The following is a 15263-nucleotide window of genomic DNA, read 5'->3' as shown; positions in this document are numbered from 1 at the left end:
GAAAAGTACTCTCTGCTATCCAAGGAAATGTGGGACTCATCATCCAAGGAAAAATCTCGGGAACGAGAAATGTGGGACGTAGGAGGATTTCCTGGTTGCGAAATTTAAGGGAGTGGTATGGGTGCAGTTCAATACAGTTGTTCAGAGCTGCAGCCAACAAAGTTAAGATTGCTGTGATGGTAGCCAACCTCCGATAGGAGACGGTACTGCAAGAAGAAGACATTAAAATTCAATCTTCATAATTCCAAATAACATCTTTACGTGCAAAATACAATATTTGCCTTCTATGCGGTCTGCACTTCTAGAAAAGTCACTAGAATATAACATAGATACCCACCATCTCTTCGTTGACTTCAAAGCAGCCTATGACAGTGTTACAAGAAGCACATTATATAATGCAATGATAGACTTTGGGATCCCACTTAAGTTAGATAAGTTGACCCAACTAACAATGCAAAACGTAAGCTCGTTCGTTAGAATTCAAGGAGAAAACTTTACATTCTTTGACGTTAATAATGGTCTAAGACAGGGAGATGCGCTGGCGTGTCTCTCTTTAATATTGGCTTGGAAAAGGCAGTCAGAAAATTAAATATTAGAATGAATGGAACTATTTTTAATAGATCGACGCAAATTCTCGCATTCGCTGACGATATAGTTATAGTGGGCAGAAGTTTGAGAGATATGACGCAGTGATTTACAAGGCTTGCGGCCGCGGCAAGTGAATTAGGACTTGTGGTAAACAAGGAAAAAACCAAACATATGTTGGTTTCTAAAAACTCCCGAAATATCTAACAGATAATTCAAATTAACAATCACACATTGAGCAAATCCAGGAATTCACATATCTTGGATCGCTAGTAAACTCAATAAACACGACAAGCGATGTAATGAAAGGTTTTTGGGGCAGTAAATGAAAATTGGAGGAACGATTTTCCCACACAAAGACTGCCACAAAATATCCTGGATATCACCAGATAATAAAACGCAAAATCAAATAGACCACATTTTGATTAATAAAAAATGGAGAAGTAGCCTTCTAGATGTACGAAATAAAAGATCAGCAGATGTAGGAAGTGATCACCACCTCAGAAATAAAAGTAAAAATTAAGGCAAAACGCGGGAGTAAACAATATAACAAACGAAAAAGATACAATGTACAACGACTGAAAGACAGTGAAATCCAAAAAATGTTGAGTAACAAAATAAAGTTGAACACAGAAACTGTAAACAACACACAGACAAATATAGCAAACAAATGGGAGATGATCAAAGAGGCTGTACACCAAACCGCACAAGAAGTGTTGGGCTACAACGAAGAAAAGAAATCAGAGTGGCTAAGTGATAACACATGGCAACTGATAAAAAAGAGGAAAGACTTAAAAGCCGAACTAAATAGAATACAAAAATTAGAAGATAGAATCAGAATAACCCAAGAGTATGCAGATACAAATAAACAAGTAAAAAAGAGCGCTAGAAATGACAAAAGAAAATGGACAGAGAAGATGGCGCGCTTAGCAGAAGAGGCAGCCGAAACAAATAATCAGAGAGAGCTATATAGAACCACTAAACGTCTTGCAAATAAGAACTTCAACAGTGGCAAACCACTAAAAGACAAACAAGGACAACTGCTTACAACAACTGAAGAGCAAACACGAAGATGGCATGAGTACTATAGCGAACTTATGACAGAAGAAGAAAATGAGCCGCCGTTCCAAGAGAGTAACGACGTAGAGCCAAATGAAAATTATCTAAGAATAAACGAGGAAATTCCAACGAAAAAAGAAATAGCTGAAGCAATCCGGCACCTGAGGAACAACAAAGCAGCGGGAATGGACGATATCCCAGCAGAACTGTGGAAACCGGACACTGAGAGAACCGTGGACCTAATAGCACCATTATTAGCAGATGTATGGACTGAAGAAATCCTACCTAAGGAATGGAATAATGGAATTATAGTCAAGCTTCCAAAAAAAGGGGACGTACAGCTATGCGAAAACTGGAGAGGAATAACGCTGTTATGTTCCATAAATAAAATATTAGCATTTATTGTTCATCAAAGAATCAACAATATAATAGACAAAACTCTCAGAAAAGAACAAGCGGGTTTCAGAAGGGGAAGATCCTGTATAGACCAAATCTCGACGGCAAGAATCATCATAGACGAAACTATAGAGAAGAACGCAGCCTTGATAATGGCCTTTATAGACTTTGCTAAAGCCTTCGACAGCATAAAACATACAGCTCTGTGGAAAATCTTAAGACTAAATAGATTACCTCCAAAGATCATTGGAATAATCAAAATGATGTATCAGCAAACAACATGTCAGGTATTGCATAAAGGGCAAATGACAGATAAAATACCAATTGAAGTAGGTTTAAAACAAGGTTGCATACTGTCACCTTTGGTCTTCAATATATGTCTCAATCATATACTGGAAAAAACAATTGAAAGAAAAAATGGGATCCCTTGGAACTACCTTCAGAACAAGAAACTAGCAGATATGGAATACGCAGATGATATCTGTTTCGTAGCGAACACAATAGATGATATGAAGAGCACGTTAAGGAAGCTAGAGGTGAAATCGGCAGAAGTGGGTCTTAAAATCAACACGAACAAGACAGTAGAGATGAGAATAGGAGTAACTAACTGTGACAAACTATACATCAACCAACAAGAAATAAAACAGGTTCAAGAATTTTGCTACCTAGGCAGTATAATCAGTGCAAAAGGTGGAGCTCAAGCAGATATTAAACAGAGAATACGAAAAGCACAACAAGCCTTTGGAACCCTCGCAAATATATGGAGATCAACACAGATCAGCCAAAACACTAAAATAAGGCTATTTCATAGTAACGTGAAAACTTTGCTACTTTATGGGAGTGAAACATGGGCAATAACTGACGGAAATGTAAATAAAATCCAAGTTTTTGTAAATAGATATCTACGTAAAATTCTAAAGGTATACTGGCCCAATAGCATAACAAATGTAGCACTATGGAAAAAAACCAAACAAGAACCCATCAGAACAACAATAAAGAGGAAAAGATGGAACTGGCTGGGACACACACTGAGGAAAGAAAATGCAGACATAACAAAACAGGCACTCAAATGGAATGCAGTAGGACGAAGAAGCAGAGGACGCCCGACCAAAACATGGAGGAGTACCGTTGAAGAAGACCACAAAAGTATGAAGAAAACCTGGGGAGAAATAGCAACCATGCCCAGAAATAGAGGAGAATGGAGAAGCTTCGTGGATGCCCTATGCTCCTTCACGGAGTAACAGGATTGGATATATATATAAATAAAAATGGGCTATGGCGTCGAAGATACAACTTTGAACTGTATCAGTTATACACCGATCCAGATATTGTGAACTTCGTTAAAGTGCAGAGACTTAGATGGGCTGGACACATTGCTAGGATGTCAGACCACGAATACACTAAGAGATTAACATTTTCAAAACCAGAGGGCACAAGAAGTAGAGGACGGCCACGAAGAAGATGGATTGATGATGTGGAAGAAGACCTAAAGATTCTAGGGGTCAGAAGATGGAGGGGAGTTGCCAGGAATCGACAGGAGTGGCGACTTCTTTGTGATCAGGCCAAGATCCACAACAGATTGTCGAGCCACTTATGATGATGATGATGATGACGCGGTCTGCTCAATACTGGGCCATTGACTCCATCCATCCAGGGCGCAGGTCATTTTTGGCAAGTCTTTTCCTTATCGTATTTTGGCTGATTCTAAAACTATAGCGGTCCAAAAATTCGATTTTAGATCGAATAACGATTTTAATGCAAGCCCATTATGACAAATTACGATTTTCTTGCTGCTGGTTGTTCACTTTAAGAAAAAACACTAACACTAAGGAACAGCAAACTTGAAAAACTCCTTTGAAGATTTAGCAAAGCGTATTCAAACCAAAATAAATTGAAACTAAAATAAACAAGTGCTTTCATGTTTTCTTTAGTTCTTTTACTTGCAAATAAATGATAAACACTAGCCTTTTTGCACTCTCTTCTTCTTCTTCTTCTTAGCCATTTATCGTCCACGTTTGGACATAGACATCTTCCAACTCCTTCCATCGGTCTCTATCCTGAGCAATATATTTCCAATTTGTTCCGGCGACTCTTTTAGGGCCAATTTCTCATATCGAGTTCAACTCCAGTTTAACCTGAACTTCTAGTAAACGTCAGTTTAAAGTCTAAATCATCTTTCTCAATTCCCGTTCAACCGATGGCAGTTTAAACTTGAACGATGCTTGAACGGTGGAATTCGGCCGTTCAAAGATTTCAGAACTCAGTTCAGATGATTTCATGGACTACGCATGCGTTGTATTAACACGAAACGCTGTCATAATATAAATATATCCTATTTTATTATATTAAGCCTAACGATAAACGATAACATTATTTGTGTTTTTATAATATTTATTTATAATTATTAAAATGACTATTTGACTATAAATCCTTAAATTTAACTTTATTCCAAAAAAAGCATAAAAAAGGTAGTTCAAAATGGCGACAGTTTTTTACCTTTTGCCATCTATTGGCATTTCTCGAAAGCTGTAGAACGAGCACTGACATGAACGCGCAATGAGAAATGCATTCCAAACAGAACCGGAGATCACCCGTGAACCCGGTTCAACTGAACCATAGATTAACGCAGGTATGAGAAATCGACCCTTAGGGCCAATTTCTCATATCGAGTTCAACTCCAGTTTAACCTGAACTTCTAGTAAACGTCAGTTTAAAGTCAAAATCGTCTTTCTCAATTCGCACGTTCAACCGATGGCAGTTTAAACTTGAACGATGCTTGAACGGTGGAATTCGGTCGTTCAAAGATTTCAGAACTCAGTTCGGATGATTTCATGGACTACGCATGCGTTGTATTAACACGAAACGCTGTCATAATAAATATATCCTATTTTATTATATTAAGCCTAACGATAAACGATAACATTATTTTTGTTTTTATAATATTTATTTATAATTATTAAAATGACTATTTGACTATAAATACTTAAATTTAACTTTATTCAAGAACAGCATAAAAAAGGTAGTTCAAAATGGCGACAGTTGTTTACCTTTTGCCATCTATTGGCATTTCTCGAAAGCTGTAGAACGAGCGCCGACATGAACGTGCAATGAGAAATGCATTCCAAACAAAACCGGAGATCACCTGTGAACCTGGTTCAACTGAACCATAGATTAACGCAGGTATGAGAAATCGACCCTTAGGGTCGATTTCTCATACCTGCGTTAATCTATGGTTCAGTTGAACCAGGTTCACCCGTGATCTGTGGTTTTGTTTGAAATGCATTTCTCATTGCGCTTTCATGTCAGCGCTCGCTCTACAGCTTTCGAGAAATGCCAATAGATGGCAAAAGGTAAAAAACTGTCGCCATTTTGAACTACCATTTTTATGCTGTTTTTGAATAAAGTTAATTTAAGTATTTATAGTCAAATAGTCATTTTAATAATTATAAATAAATATTATAAAAACAAAAATAATGTTATCGTTTATCGTTAGGCTTAATATAATAAAATAGGATATATTTATATTATGACAGCGTTTCGTGTTAATACAACGCATGCGTAGTCCATGGAATCATCTGAACTGAGTTCTGAAATCTTTGAACGGCCGAATTCCACCGTTCAAGCATCGTTCAAGTTTAAACTGCCATCGGTTGAACGTGAATTGAGAAAGACGATTTTGACTTTAAACTGACGTTTACTAGAAGTTCAGGTTAAACTGGAGTTGAAGTCGATATGAGAAATTGGCCCGTAATATCATCAACCCATCTCATCAGCTGTGGTCTTCCTCTCGGTCATTTACTTTCGCAAGGTCTTCAGTGCTGTATTGTTGCATTCTAACGTTGGTCTTTTTGTGTAGCAGTGTGGCTTGCGAAGCTCCATTTAAGCCATTTTGCACTACTACCATAGCCACCTTTACTTTACAAGCCATGAAGAGAAAAAGGCAACGTCGCAATTGATGACGTCAGTAGTCTGACTTTCGGACTACCGCTTTCGAAACTACAATTTTAAAGTACAAATTCTGGTAAAATTTATAGTATTTTTTGAGTCGAACAAGAAAATATTATTAATTAGAAGTTTTTACAAAATAATATTAAAAGTAATTCCTTGTAAGTAACGTTTATTATACAATAAAAAACCAATAACAAGAATATAAACGGGATTCATTTTTTTTCGAATCCTAAGAAAACTAATAAGTATTTTTCAAAAATTTAAACGCAGAGTGAAAGATTACGTTAGGACCGAGGGCCCAAAGACCCTGAAAACTTCTATGTTTATTTTAATAAGTTACAGGGGTGAAAAACTAAGAAAATTTAGTGTGATTTTTAGTTTCAAATATGTCAAAAAAAAACTTTATTCATTCTAAGGGACTTTCGGCCCTCAGTAATAAAGTAATATTTTATTCTGCGTTTAAATTTTTCAAAAATACTTATTAGTTTTCTCAGAATTTAAAAAAAATGATTACATTTAAAATATAGGCGTCAAAATTTTACATTTTGTTCCTTTCCCGTTAAAGTTTGTCGCACTTATTTAGAAACACCCTGAATTGATAAATAACAAATCTAGTTGTTAAATATAAGCGAATTAATAAAAAAACAGAATGTTAAGAAAACTGGAGTATATAGTTGGGTTTTAATTTCAGTATTTTATAAATGCCCTATACACCATAAAAATTTAACTGGTTAGCAACAATATTATTACAGGGTTATTGTTAAAGAATTAGGCTATAACATATTAAAAAAATCACTTAAATCTTCCAACAAGTTTAGGAAATATAAGACATTAAAAATGACAAAATTTTTAAGTGGACGGATTTCTATATGCACGTAAGTTTATAGAAAAATATATTATATTGAACTAAAATCATCTTAATAACATACCTTTTAATGTTCTTTATAATTTGGAGCACGAAATATTGTAAAATATTTCAGTTTCTCTGTAAATACAGTGAAAATTATTTAAAAACAAATGAGAACTGTCAGAATTAATCGGTCTACCAATAGATGTTGCCAAGTTTCAACTTCATGGCTTGTTAAGTAAAGGTGGCTATGCTACTACCAATAAATATTTACGATTATACCGGTATATATCGAGGTATACTAAAGATATATTGGCTAAAATTATAATTTTAAAATTATGCGTTAATTTTGTTGCTCAATGTAGCAAGATACGTAAGATCATCAACCAGGAGATTAAAGATAAACATTATGCGGTAAACATAGGTCAGTACTCTCACGTAAGAAAAGTAAGTGTGCTAGTTTTAATGTGAATGGAAATTAAGCTACCTGGAGAATGTTCCGATAATGTACACAACCCGTTAGAACCGCACATTATACTATTAATATATTAGTTAAACCCATCGAAAATGTGGCTGTTAAAATAAACATGGCTATTTTGCTGCAGTTCCTAATACCATTCCATATTCATAGTTCTTTCGTCAAGAAGTGCTAAACAAAACTGCCTCAGTATGCGCCACCGTAATGTTATTTAATTTCACTAAAATATAAATAAATCGGGAGAGATATCGTGACATTTTAAAATATACTGTGAACAGATATGTGTTGTTTGTTGGCTTTCTTGAACAGGGATTCTAAAACATTCAATAATTTTTCAATCTACTAATCGACAACATGTGCAATGTTTGCCAGAAAAGACTGTCAAAATATTTCTTACATAAAGTAATGGAGTTAATACAGAAGCAGACAAATTGATAAAACAATCGTATAGTAGTAAAACAGCGATGATAAAATAGGAACAATAGGAACAATAACCATCAAAACCCAAGAAATTAATTAATATTGAAGACGAGGCTTTATTTTTTATCGGCTGTTATGTAGTGTATTAATACCAAGGGTCTTTATTTTCTTTTAACCTCGGCTCTGGGTCGCCTGATCTGATACCGGGTGAATGCTCATTCCAACAGTTTCCGTAATTTTTAGACTCAAAATTTTCTCGGGAAGGAAACTACGATCAAATTGATATTACTTGGCAATATCTTGGTGAATGTGGGATTATTTGGACTGTAATGGAAGACACATGTTTAAAAAATCGCATATTTCTAAAATATAGGCATTTACGATAAATAGGTACAATTAATTTTAACACTTCTTCAAAATGTATGTTGTTTTGCTGTATTGTAAACGTAGACATAAATCGTCCCTGCCATTTCCAACTATCGATTGTGAAAAGTGGTACTTTTCAGGAGAGCAAAATAACTCTTTTTTAGAGACTCCTAAACCAGCGCATTGACAAATGGGAAAATTTTTTATATTTTTTGTATGTAATATTATTTAATCGGGCGGAGGTAAATTCCTCACCAACCAGTAAAAACATATAATCCGACAGGTATTTTCCTCACCAAATTTAAGGGTTCCTATTAATCCGGTAGGTATTTTCCTCACCAACTCACTCAGGTAATAAAATAAAAATATAGATGTAATTTAAGAATGATTATTATGAAAGCATCCAAAATCCGAATAAAAGACATTAAATTTCTTACATTATAATAATAGTTTATAATATAGATAATAAGCAAAATGTATAAATTATTATTTAATATTTACTATTATACTAAGAGACACACTTTACAAAATCCATACAAAATTCATTTGATTAGACTGATATTAATAAATTTTCTACAGTTATTTTTCAATTTCAGTTTAACTTCTTTATTCAGTTTAACTTCTTTATCTTTGATAGGTTTAGCAATATGCAAACTTTAAATTTTAACATACGTATATACCTGAAATTCTTTAATTTATTCTAAGAAGATATATATGGATGGATGCGTATTATAAAACGATGAACTAAAATGCGACTGAAAAGATTCGCAAGCATTCGTAGTACGAATAACAGAAGAATTTGCCTCTGCTCACAAATATGGGGAGAATGTGGTATTTTCGTCTACATAAGTTTCTACTAAATAATCAACATATTATCTAAAATTTCATTTTCTGGTTTGCATGACATTAAATCAAACACAAAACAATCTGATACGTCTTCTGGTTTTATATATAATATGTAAGGCCAAAAGTCTGTTTGAGTCACTTACCTACTTCAGAATCATTTTGTATATTCTGATGTTAAATCAAGAGACTGAATTTTTCTATACCAAGCTTGGTGTAGATGAAATCTAGAACCATGTATTTCAGTGTTCGGACACATTTGAATGATTGCATTATGTATAGCCTTTTCAAAATCTACAAAAATTTGACTAGGATTGATTGGGGGGAGGGGCGATCAAAAATCTTCAAAAATTGCGTTACGTAATACGTGAACGCCCCATTACGGTGCCTTACATAGGGGGGAGGGCGGGGTCAAAAATCTTCAAAAATTGCGTTACGTAATACTTGAACGCCCCCAAACTCAATTTTGAGAGTTTTAAAAATTTCTGATTTTAACAAATAAAAAAATTGTTATAAGTTTCTGTTTTTTGTTTGGCAGTAAACAGTATATCTAATAAAAATATAATGCCCATATACATATGAATGTACATTGCTTAACCCAAGACTAGTGAATAATTGCAAATAATATGGACCGCGTTATGTATAACTCGACCAAGCGCCACTTTTACCTTTTTGAGAAAAATGAATTTAAGTTTATGGCGTTCTGAAAAATCTATTTAACATTTTAAAAATTTGATTTTTAGATATATTTTTAAAAACGGTAAAATGAATTTTGTTGTATTATTATTTAAAGTTTTAAAATTATATTTTAGCTGATATAGACAAAAATGGCGTTTGGTCGCGTATTGCTTTTTTCGTTATTAACATTTTAATAATTTGCATAAGTCGTTTACTAAACAAAACTGTCGCTTGGGAGGTTTATGCGAATTAAAACATGTGGTTTATAGAATATTTTTATTGTTTTATGACAAAACTACATTGTAAAACTAAATATAACAACAGTGTTGTATCATAAGATAGTTACTATCTTATAAAACTGTAGTCTGATATAAAAACAAAATTGGTATAAGACCTTACTAAAGTTCATCATCTTCAAGATCAAAATCAAGAGGTCCATTTAACCCATCTATATCATCTTCCATATTTGGATCACCAGTCAATTTTTTGTAAAACTCTTTGGCATCTTTTGGAATAAGGCCAAGCAAAAATTTTAGATCCTCAAGTTTTTTATCTGGTATTGGCTTCCCATCTGGCCATAGCAGCACAAGTGATTCTTTAAAATTTTGATAAAGTTCTGATGATGGTCTTCCTCGTTTCTTTTGTAGACTTATCTCATGAGCTTCTTCGTGGAAAGAATATTTAACAAAAAGTTTTTCGCGGCATTCTTTTCTGAGTTCAATCTCTTTGAATTTAAGCTAATTAATTTTATTATTAAAGATATCCACTTTTCTATTGACGACTCTTTTTTCCAAATTACAAGTACCGAAAAAGTGTTCCTTCTTCATTTTGTGAACGATTAGAGGATTTTTTTTTCGGCACGAACTCATTACATTCATGTAGTCTACCGGTGAATACATTCTTTGTTGGAATTTTAAGGCGCATTCAATGTCACCAAAATCTGTATCATTTGGCAAAAAACTATGGCCAGATGTAAGGAAACGTAAAGTGATTCTTTCCAGTAAAGGATGCACATCAAAAATGGCATTTAACATCAAAACTATTTTAATGTTTCGGTTCTGCCCTCCACAGCTGTCCGACCACAAAATTAAATGTTTACATGCCTCCATATCTCTAGCTTTCAACACATGTCTAAATAAACAAGAGCCAACTTCTTGGGCCCCTCTGCCTGCTTCGCCTTCTAACCACACATAACAATGGCCTTTATTATGTTTAGCTGTATGTATACCTAGATTATAAAGCCAAAGTTGGCGTTTGTAAAAAACTACATTTGTAGGTATACGGGGAAGAGGCAGTGTTTTTTCCATATCAAAACACAATACTTCAAGTTGTTCGTCAAATTTTGCACGCTTTCTGTCTGCATTTAAAGCTTGTCTTGCTTCTTCAGCGGAATCGATGTGGTTATCTCTCTCAGTTTTATATTTAACTTGTTCTTCTGTGGCGCTGTTGTTTATTAGAATTTCTAATTTGTCACAAAGGTTACAAGTGTCTTTTTTCAGTGGTTTTCTTCTGAAATTAAAATGAGTTAAAAAAACGTTTTTGTACTTCGAAAACGACACAGGTGAATTATTAACTTGCTGCTTGTATAAATCGTACATAATGGGCAATGTAGTGTCTGCTCGTAAGTACATTGAACTTGTTTTTCCCTTGCATAATGAGACTTATATTTTGGAAATTGTTCAATATGTTCTAATATTTCTTGCAATCGTTCTTCTGATATTTTATTTTTTCCGCCTGCTCTTCCTCTTAAGTCTTTAACTCCTTCTATCCTTTTTTTTATTTTAAGGCATTATCCACTTTTGCACTCGAAATTCTTAGGGTTTGCAACAGAAATGTTTTGCAAACTACGTGGCCATTAATATTGTACACCCTGGAGTGAATTTTTTTAGTAGAATTTTGTTTTCTTTTTCTTTTTATTGGACCTTCTTGAACCATGGCGCAAATTAAGGCACGTTGAGCATCATGCGAACTTACTTCATAAAATTTGTCGTATTCTTGTTTAGCATTTTCAATGCCAACTTTCGATAGACAGTCGCATTTGCACAAATACTGACGAAACTCTTTTTTTAGTTTCATTTCTCCTTTTTGTGTAAAGTATGATTTATTTTGAATGCAGTGTTTTTTGCGGATTTCTCTATTCTGACTAGGGAACTTTCTCTTTCTCCCTTTTTTTGGACGGCCCTGATATTTTTTTTCTTTAGATTTTACGCCATTCTTTTCCCCATCATTTTCTCCTTTATCGGATTGCTCCATCTCTACTATATTGTTATCTTCATTAATATCTCTGTTGACAAAATTTAAATCTTGACGATATTCTTTCCGACCCGACTGTCGGTCTTCTTCTTGATTTTGATTATCATCCGTTACTCTTACGTCACCTATTTCATTTTCCTTGTTTGAATATCCATCCGAATTACTTCCTTCCTACAAATAAAGTAAATAAAAATTTAGAAATCTGCTATTTATTTGGTTTTTTATACCTCATAAATTATGTCTGGTAATTTTAGATTAAATTCCACTTCCCGAACCGTTTGTAAATCGCTGTAAGTCTTTGGGGAAACAGCTGCTGTATGAGTACTTTCTTTCTATAAATAACAATAAGTAAAAATTAACAAAACTTAGTTAAACATTAAAACTTATAATAACATACCTCACTAATATCTGTTGCTGAGTTAAAATCAACTTCCTGTAACGGTTCTAAGTTGGTATAAGTCTGAAGCGAACTTGTTTCTTGCCGAATACCTTCTTCCTATAAATAAAGTAAATAAAGATAAACAAAACTACTGTAAAAATTTAAGTTTTTAATTTACACCTCAAAAATAATGTCTGGTAATTTTTACAATACAAAATAACTTACCTTCTCCTCGTTTGTTATTTCTCGAGCACGGTTTAAAATTAGAGCAGTCCTCTGCAACATATTTACACGCTTTTTTACACTTTTAAACACAACTTTTATAAAAAATATAACGCGACACTTTTTATATTGCTCAACAGACTGAACTGAATTAACAAATTAACAAGACGGAAACAATGCTGCCAAAATCCCGCCGATTTCCGTTTTTGCATAAGGCGACCAAGCGCCAATATTATGTCGCATAGTCTTATTATGCTAAATCTAAGTCACTTAGTCGGTTATTGTCAAATGTTTACAGACATTTAGTCGATTTGGCGTTTAGCTAAAAGTAAAATATTTTCCAAAATACAGATTTCTAGGCTTTGGTGATTTTTTCCCAAATAGGTAACGTCATTACTTGATAGATGGCAGCATTATTCCAAAAAACTTGAATTTGGCGCTTAGTCGAGTTATGCATAACGCGGTCCATATGTGGTACAGTAAGAAATGTACCATACATACGAGAGGGGCAAAATTATGAAATAAATTAATTTTCTCTAAAATGGACGATTTTGGAGAAAAATGCCGAAACAGGTCGATTTTTATTTTTAAATTACAATTTTTTGGCCTATATTTCATACTAGTGACGTCATCCATCTGAACGTGATCACGTAGTCGATAATTTTTTTAAATGGGAATAGGGGTCGTGTGGTAGCTCATTTGAAAGGGTGTTTAATTCTCTATTCAGTAATATAAACATTAACATATTTATTTGTACAGGGTGGCCAAAAAAATAATCCTTGGATTAAATTAATTGACACAAAAAGAAGAATGTATTTAATTTATTTGACTCAAAATACATTATATTGCTGCCAGAGAATAGAACAAAATATTTATTTGGCAAATGAGCATTGCTTTTCGCTTAAATTAAATATTCGAATTGCCAAGAGGCAGGTGAGGGGTTGTTTGAGATTTAATTTAAGTGAAAAGAAATGTTTATTTGTAAAATAAACATTTTTTTCTACTTGCTACTCTGACAGCAGTACAATGCATTTTGAGTTAAATAAAGTACATACCTACATTCTTCTTTCTGCGTCAATTAATTTAATTCAAAAATTATTTTTTTGGTCACCCTGTATAAATAATGATGTTAATGTTTATATTATTGAATATAGAATTATTTTACCTTTCAAATGAGCTATCAAACGTGACTAGTAGGAAATATATGCCACAAAATTTTAATTTAAAAATAAAAACCAACCTGTTTCTGAATTTTTTTCCAATATCGTCCATTTTAGAGAAAATGAATTTATTCCATAATTTTTACCCTCTCTGTATAAAATTCAATGTGGCTAAAAGTCTTATATTTGTTTCACAGCTAAATACAATTATCTTACTTTTGACACATTTTATAAAGAGAAAATTTTCCCCCTTGGTTGTTTTTTGAGCACAGCTCTTCACAAATTCTTGAACCTCATCAATATTGTAAGGAGGTTGACCAGGCATCATTTTTCGTCGATAAATATATAAATATATTTTCTTATGTAACTGACATCAATCGTAGTTATTGTTTCAGTCAAATTACCTGCAAGCTCTTGGCGTATAATTTTTGCTGGTTTTTCAGTTAGATTCTCTTCGGATTTACGTTTACAAGAGTTAGAAACAATTTTTAGATATATCTTCTGACGATCTGGTTCATGATTATGGTGTAGGCTACTTCGAGATATTGTAAAATTTGCACCAATAGTAAACAATTTCGCACTACAAGTTGTTTTATTACACCTCCAGAAGACTTCTTCACTTCTTAAAACTTTCATTTTATAAAAAATAAAATTTTCAAATGCCAGTAAAGGTTTACCGCAATTACTTTCTATTAAACATGCCATTTTTGTCAAAATTCCACTAAAAATAAAATACTATAATCCAGTAAATAATTATTATTATAGGTACCTACTGTAATTTTATAGTAGATAAATAATTCTCTGAATGCCTTTTAGTAAAATCTACCTGAAAGAACCATTTCGGTTTTGGTGAGGAAAATACCTGTGGGATTATGACATACCCTTCCAAACGCAGGTAAAAAATTATTTTGGTGAGGAAAATACACCCGCCGATTTAATCCTTGTTAGATTGATGACAAATTTAAACTGCTTATCATTTTCTTCTTTCCAAAAAATTACATTCGTTACTTTGCTTTTTGTATTAATCAAAGATATTTTTCGGTCCGATGCTTCAAAGTAGCGAATGGATAATAGCGAATAACTGTATAATCAAATAATGGAAATCCGTTAAAATGAAATCATAAACTGCCTCACAAGAATTTCTTGGATGCGATACTGAAACAAAATATGCACAAATTGTAAACACGTGCATCTTGTTCTTATCAGTAGTTTAGCATTTTCGACAATTTACAGATTATAATTGAATAACTGTTATAAATTACAACACAAACTAACGAATGTGACACATTCGACATTTAGCGTTGTTGAAATATATACCTTTAGTTATATTTATACAAAACAAAAGTATCGAATATACCATTTTCGTCAGTTTGCAGTCAACCAAATGGAAAATGTTCATATTCGATGGTTTAAACAGCATATTTCCCTCGCTCATAATCAAGCTACAATAACGAGAATTTGCCACAAGATGTATGACGTATAATGCGAGGACAAGGTATCGAATCTGAAAAACCCGATTTTTCACATTCGATAGTTGGAAATGGTAGGGACGAAATATTGACGTTCATTTGGATTGAACTTTATTGTCTTTGAATCTAGAATATGCAGACATCAGCCTTGTTTGCGTAA

The 15263-nt window shown here is 33.4% G+C and overlaps 1 long non-coding RNA gene across 2 annotated transcripts; it reads right to left on the bottom strand.

The window, feature by feature from the left end:
• Positions 1-11988: 11988 nt before the first annotated feature.
• LOC126886610 (uncharacterized) lies at positions 11989-12751 on the bottom strand. Of its 2 annotated transcripts, XR_007698718.1 has the most exons (3): positions 12271-12751; positions 12101-12205; positions 11989-12044 (listed from the first exon to the last, which is right to left on the bottom strand). It is a non-coding gene; the product is annotated as an uncharacterized LOC126886610 (long non-coding RNA). The 2 variants fall into 2 exon arrangements; XR_007698717.1 differs by lacking the exon at positions 11989-12044 and having other exon boundaries at positions 12067-12205.
• Between the last annotated feature and the right edge of the window lie 2512 nt (positions 12752-15263).

The sequence above is a fragment of the Diabrotica virgifera genome, chromosome 6 (assembly GCF_917563875.1).
Source record: "Diabrotica virgifera virgifera chromosome 6, PGI_DIABVI_V3a".
In the NCBI taxonomy this organism is placed as follows: domain Eukaryota; kingdom Metazoa; phylum Arthropoda; class Insecta; order Coleoptera; family Chrysomelidae; genus Diabrotica; species Diabrotica virgifera.
The sequence above is the reverse complement of the archived record's forward strand: the minus strand, read 5'-3'. Positions and strand labels throughout refer to the sequence as shown.